The sequence below is a fragment of the Myodes glareolus genome, chromosome 10 (assembly GCF_982192425.1).
Source record: "Myodes glareolus chromosome 10, mMyoGla1.1, whole genome shotgun sequence".
Taxonomy (NCBI): domain Eukaryota; kingdom Metazoa; phylum Chordata; class Mammalia; order Rodentia; family Cricetidae; genus Myodes; species Myodes glareolus.
Window position 1 is genome coordinate 49,433,885 of NC_142035.1, and position 7,151 is coordinate 49,441,035.

The 7,151-nt window shown below is 46.4% G+C and overlaps 1 long non-coding RNA gene across 1 annotated transcript; it reads right to left on the reverse strand.

Annotated features, from left to right (window-relative positions):
• Positions 1 to 381: 381 nt before the first annotated feature.
• LOC125416767 (uncharacterized) lies at positions 382 to 6,916 on the reverse strand. The gene is made up of 3 exons (XR_007236966.3): positions 6,724 to 6,916; positions 2,786 to 3,004; positions 382 to 2,138 (listed from the first exon to the last, which is right to left on the reverse strand). It is a non-coding gene; the product is annotated as an uncharacterized LOC125416767 (long non-coding RNA).
• Positions 6,917 to 7,151: the final 235 nt, after the last annotated feature.

Sequence of the window (7,151 nt, forward strand, 5' to 3'; positions counted from 1 at the left end):
ACGTGAATGCGTGTGTGTGCGTGTGTGTGTGTGTGTGTGTGTCTGTGTGTCTGTGTGTCTGTGTGTCTGTGTGAATGCCCACACATGTTGGGGTGGGGGGCTCACCTGTGTATGCTCATGTGGAGGTCAGAGGTCATCAGGTGTCTCCCTCTGTCACTCTCCTCCTCATTTTAAAGACTGGATCTCTCAGTTAACTTGAAGATTGTCACTCCGCTAGACAGTACAGCCAGCGAGCCCCCATGTTCTGCCAGTCTCGGCCGACCCCATTGGCTGGGATTACAGACACACCCTGCCATGCTCAGATTTTACATGGGTGCTGGGGATCAGAGCTCAGACCCTAGTGCTTGCTCAGCAAACTTTACCTGCTGAGCATCTCCTCAGTCATCTTTAGTGGGTCTTTTTTTTTAATTATTTTTTTTTAATTTTATTTTATGCACAGGAGTGTTTTGCTTTTATGTATGTCTATTCACCACACGCACGCAATGTCCCCAGAAGCCGGAGAAAATGTTACTTTCACTGCGACTTTATCAATGGTTATGAGCCAGCATGTGGGTGCTAGCAACTGAACTGGGTCCTTTCCAAGAGCCGCCAGTGCTCTTAACACTGAGCCTTCTCTCCAGCCCTCTTTACTGGGTCTTAGGAAGAAACACAAATGACAGTTTTAATAGGATCACAGTAGGAACGCTTTCATCTTCTTAGAGGATCTGAAGATCCTATAGTAACACAGTCTGGCCATAGGAGAAAAACATTTTGGAATGCTTAAATCCCAGAACTTCAGTGTTCATCAGCTAATCCCTCAGACCCAGGTTCTTGCACTTCTTTCTTTGTCTCCTGTGTCCTCTCTCTCACGCTTGACCTTTCACTGCCCACCTGGATGCCCAGAGTGACCAGGATAGAAGTCACAGAAGCAGGGGAAAACTGGCACAGCCACCCTGGATGTCAGTAATTCCAGCATCTACTGTGGCAAGGCCCAACAGTCTAGGGCTCTGGAGGAGGGAACAGGAAAAGCTGGGGTGGAGGCAGAGCTTGGCACAACAGAGGTGGCCCACAGGGGGGAAGGTAGAGAGATACAGACCCTGAAGAGCTGGGGTGGGGGCTCCTGTGTCCACTGTCGCTGCCTCCTCTGCTACTGCAGAAGTAGTGGTCAAGTCCCAGCTTGCCAGGGTCTAGCAACGTGAGCTCTGCACTGCTCAGAAGGGATCACCCACTCACTGTCTGGGAACCTGTAGTGAGTAAGCCTGGCCATGTTTCTCTAGCACTCCACGCAGCGGTCAAAGTTCAGAATGGAGTCCAAAGGCTGGGGCTCGCACAGAGCACACGTGTCCTTACACACCTGGCTTGTGAAGAACGCTTCTCCCTCCCAAGCAGCATCTGACCTTGAACAGGAAACTCATTAGAAAGAAACAGAGTTGTCACATCCAGAGCAAGGTAGTAGGAGTTCAGATGACCAAAAATCTTTATTTCAGTCCGATAGTGGGAGGACCGACCTGAGAATATTTAAATGGCAGTTTAAATATTCGGTGGTTTTCAGATGCCTGGAAGGCAGCATAGCAAGCTGTCTGGTGAGCCCTGGGCACTTCCTGTAACGTCTCCGTTTCTAGGGCTTGCACAGACTCTTGCAGCTTCCAGGCATATGGAAGAGACGCGTGAAGCGCTCTGTCCACGGCGACTGTTTGGGTTGTAACAGTGCCCACGGCAGATCTCCTGCCAAGCCTTACCCGGGTTTCTACACCCACCCACCAGGCACATGGAGACTTGGCTAGAAACAGCTCCCCGGGAGCCCACTTGGCCCAGTAGGGCTTCACACCAAAGGTGCTAAGGACTAGGATTCTTCCGCAGCTGGGCTAAGCAGCCTCCCTAATGACACAGGCAGTGATACGCAAGCACATGGGTGCAGCCCTGGTTGAATTCTTGAGGACTGACGGAGGCCTACCTAATGCCCAGCAGAAGTTGCTTTCCAGGAAGTCCCGATCCCAGGGCTAGAAATAAGGTTCAGAAGTTGGGAACATGATGCACTGTTCTTCCAGAGGACCCCAGCTGAATTCAAAGTTCACGACCACCTGCAGCTCCAGCTCCAAGGGATCCAACACTCTTCTGGCTTCCATCGCCACCTGCATTCATGTATACAGATGCCACACCTACGCACAGTTAAACATAAAATAAAATATTCTTGAAAGAAATCCCCTGTATCAATTTCCAACATGTATGGAGAAGGGGAGCATGAGGGTCCAGGTCTCCCTGAAGTCCTTTAGCCCTATGGCAATGGTTGTGGGAGGGGCCATATTTCTCAGTAGTGTAGTCACACACACACACACACACACACACACACACACACACACACACACACACCATGAAGTAGGAAAGAGGTCATTGGGAAGAAGAAATGGTTTGGTCAGAAGGCAAAGGCTTATTAGTGAGGATAACAGGGAACTATAAGAAAGTATACTACATATATCTCTATGGATAGATAAAAAATTATGAAAGTAAATATTTTTTAAAAAGAAATAACAAGTCATTCGCTATTTAACACCAGTGAGCATACGGTATAACTAGGATAAAAAAATAACTCAAGTACATTACCTCTGCATCTCCTTTACTTTTCATACAAAGGGAAGAATGAAGTGAAGAGGGTGCAGAGGTGAGGAAGAATAGGAAGAAGTGTAAGGGGAAGATAGATTCTCCCAAGACAGGCTAGGGAGCTCCTAGGTGCGTTGTTGAGCAGCTGTCCTTTCTCCCTGGGGGCACCCAGGCTAGTGGGCAGAGTCAGGTGCCCAGACCTTCTAACCTGTAGGGAAACTCTGCCTGTATGAGAGTGCCCTCCTCTCTGCAGTTCAGAACAGGCATCACGAGAAGCGTGGCATCCCTCGGTGAGAAGGGCATGTGGGTTACCGTCCTTTCTCCCACGTGATGTAGCAGGGGAAGATTCCTAAGCCCTAAGCTTCTTCCTTCACAGCACCTCTAAGAAAAGAGGGAGCTTCTCACAACCCAAGAGGAGGATGAGGACCTAGAATAAAGACAGAGGAAGAGACTGGGAACCAATTAAACACAAAGTTCGGTGCTTTGAAGGGTGCTACCATAGTAGGTAATTTCCATCCTCTTGGGCCCCAAATTCTGCACCCCTATATTTAGGGAGCCCTCCTTTTAGAAGGCAGACTTTTCTTCACAGTGCAAACTGAAATCCCACAGGCTCAAGTTTCCACTTTCTTTGTAGGAAGATGTGGACTCAGGGCTCCACCAGTCAGATAAAGTCACACAGTGTTTGAATTAGAAGTTGGTGTCATGAAGCCCTCTGTAAAACCCCCTCATCAGAGCCAGTGAGATGGCTCTGTGGGTAAAGACACTGGCTACCCACACAGTGAGAGTCCCATTGGATCTCGAAGGAATAAAGCAAAAACAAACAAACAAATGAGCAGGGAACCAGAGATCATCTTCTAGGGTGTGCACATGGGACCCAGGCACACACTCCACACTTAAAAATAAATAGACCCAGGTATCAGGGATGAGGGAGATTGCCGTGTCACTGTACGAAGTCAAGAACATGGACAACTGGATTTTCTTTAGTGTTAGTATTTTTGTATTTGTTATTGCTTTATATTATGTGTATTAGTGCTTTGCTTGCCTGTGTATAGGAGCACTTCTCTCAGAGTCCAGAAGAGGGTGTTGGATCCCCTGGAACTGGAGTCACAACAGAAGTGGGAGCTTCAAGGTGGATGTTGAGGATTAAGCCAAGGTCTTCAAGAAGAGAAGTCAATGCTCTTAACCACTGAGCCATCTCTCCAACCACTTTTTTAAATTTTTAAAAAGATTTCCCTTTATTTTTATTCGTGTGTGTGTGTGTGTGTGTGTGTGTGTGTGTGCGCACGCGCGTGCGCGCAGGTATCTGAGAAGAGCAGAAGAAGGTGTCCGATCCCCTGGAGCTGGAGTTACAGGTGGCTGTGAGTCTCCAGATGGAGATTCTGGGAACTGAACTTGGAACCTTTGGAAGAGCAGTACATGCCCTGAACCTCTGAGCCATCTCTCCAGCCCCAAGTTATACACATGGTGCATACCGGCCCTTGTAAATGCCAGGAAGATGCAGCATGTTCATAGTGGGTGCTCCTAAGAAAAAAGTCTTTTTCTTTGATTTTTTTAAAAACCATATTTATGTATTATTTTCAAATGTTTTGAAATTTTAAAATAAGAAAGCAATATATTATTCTACAATATAATAATGTCTACTTAAAAGGAAAAATAAATATGCATTCTAGAAAGGAAGACGGGCCTCTAAGGGGCAGACGGTAAGGAATTTGTGGACTTTTAAAGTATATTGAGCCTCTAAACCAATTTGTGGAACTGAACAGGAGTGTATATACATTCACTTTTATTTTTCAGTGAGAATATCTTTATGTTACTTTATATTATGTGTGCGGCAAGTTTTCTAACATGTTACACAAGCAGCAGAAGGGCAGCTCTACTCTTCATTAGGCCTAAGACAAGACCCAGAGAGGGCAAGAAGAAGCTAAGCATTCTGAAGGAGTAGGGAGGCAAAAGTCTGGCTTGTCGCATCTGTAGATCTCCAGTGGCTCCAAAAGTCACTGCTGGTGGGCTGAAAAGACCCTGTCTGCAGCTTAAAAATGAGTCACTAAAAATTATGGCATGCTTATGCAACGAAATATTACTCAGCAATAAAAAGAGAATTATTACAGATATCCATAGCAGCATATAAAATCTCACAGACATTTTGTTAAAGGCCTAGGCACAACCGTCCAATCTAATTGCCATGAAACTCTAGAAAGGGCCAAACCATGACAACAGAAAGCAAGAGCAGGGGAAGTTGGCTGCAAAGGAGTAAGAGGGAACGTGGAAGGTGACCGATCTTGAACTTTACCAGTAAAATGTATTTAACTTTATTATGATGATGTTTACCTTGGTCTTCACGTTTATTAAATCTTGTCGTATACTGAAACTGGGTGCATTTTATTGCATGTGAAGTGTATGGCTTCCAGAGTGCTGTACCCTTAGGATTTCATCATCCAGAGGGTACCTCCATCTTCCTTCGGCCCTCAGACAGGCAGCAGCTGGGGTCCCTTTTAGCCCCTTTTCATCTTTTCCAGGTGAATAAAGGCACAATTTCTGATTCTCTGCTCATTGAAGAAAATTAGGCATTCCTTGCTAACCGTGTGTGGTCTCCTCCCCACTTTTAATGACAAGGTCTCACTTTGCAGCCCAGCTGGTCCCAACTCTGGGTCCTCCCAGGTGCTAGGATTACAGGCATGCCCCACCAGCTGACTGACTGCCCATTCTTTCATTTCTTCTTTTTTCCCCTCTTTTTATTTCTTTCCTTTTTCATCTCCCCTCCCCAACCCCACCAAGGGGTTTTGCATGCCACCTTGCCTGATCTGACCTCACTATAAAACTCAAGCTGACCTTGAACTTTCAGCCCTCCATCCACCTTTGCCTTCCAAGTCTTGTCAGTGTGCCACCAGGCCTGGGCTCTATGTTTCTTTTCTTTTCTTTTCTTTTCTTTTTTCTTTTCTTTCTTTCTTTCTTTCTTTCTTTCTTTCTTTCTTTCTTTCTTTCTTTTTTTGTTTGTTTTTTATGTAACATTCCTTGTCATGCATTTCCTTTGCCTGTTTTTATCATGCTCTTTTTTATTTTTTTAGTTGTTTCTAAAGGTTCTTTGCATATTGAGTATATTAACCCTTTGCTCCTGAGTTACAGCTCCTGTATATGGTTTGATTAGTGGTCTTGCATGAAAGTAGGTTATAATAATACTATTACTAATATTATACTGTACTAATATTGTTTTCATTGTTTCCACTCTGTATGCTTGTAAAAGTCCTTATCACAAGGATAAAATGTGTTTCTTCGAGACCTTATTAGAGATGGCGAAAGAGTCCACTGACTAATTTTTTTCAAAATTTTACTTCAAATTGTCCTTAGGAAGGGAAGCCAGCCCCAGCTAAGAAACACTGGCCTACGATTTGCCCACTTCCCTACATAGCAAACTCTCATATGCAATAGCATTAGGTCCATTTCTTCGTTTTCTACTCTATTCCAATAAGATGATGCCTGTTCTTGGGCTGGCAGTCATCAACTATTTTCAGTACTGCAGTTTTATATTCATTTTAAAATCATTTCTCGTTCTCCAAGACTCTTTTTTTTTTCTTTTAATCCTCCCCAAAAGATAATCCTATTGAACAATCAGGCATTACTGAAGCAAGAGAGACCCTGGCACAATCTGCGGGACGGGATCGCCAGAACACCTTAACATCAAGGCAGTGTGACTGGGGTGAGGCCCGCAGGCCCACAGCTGCCTGGGGCTGATAGGTGAAAAGGCGCCAGATAGGGCTCAGGAGTGTACCTTCGGCTCATCGGCTCAGCAGTAGGACCCAGAGGGAAGGAGCTACAGAAACCAAAACCAGGGGGAGGCAACAGAGTTTGGACCTGCGGGTACTGAGTTGGGATGGGGAAGGATGGAGGCAGGACGCAGTGCCTGTTCACAGGGTAGATATACTTCTGCTGCCCCCACCCACAGGTGTGCTGATTACAGGGGGTTAACCATGGGGAGCCTGGAGTAGGTAAGGGAATCCTATCTGCCTGGCTGACGGCTGGATCACACACACCAGCACTCTCCTCTCTCTCTCTCTCTCTCTCTCTCTCTCTCTCTCTCTCTCTCTCTCTCACACACACACACACACACACACACACACTCTCAGGGCAGGGAACTGAAGCCTCTCTCACCTCTAAGAAAGGTCCTGCCTCTACCAGGAGATGCCAAGATGAGCCAGCCAGCCAGGGCTGCCTATCCAGAAGTCCCAAGAGTTGTGCCAGCTCACAGGGCCTGGCCCTGACTGTAGTGCTGTCTCCAAAACGTCAGAGATATCCATCTCTTCCAAACCTCTATAGAGTATGCCTGACACTGGACGGGGTGTGTTTCAGGACTGTCTCAACCGTGAGAAAGCAGCCCAAACTGGCCTGGACCACAAGCGATCTTGAGAAAGGCACAGGAAGTGCAGAGAGGTCTCACACAGTCGTTTACTGATAGGACCAGCTGCTTACCTTGACAAAGGCTTGGACCTCTGCTCCACGGATGGAAACCTGAGGCTGCATGCTTCTCTCTCTCTCTCTCTCTCTCTCTCTCTCTCTCTCTCTCTCTCACACACACACAC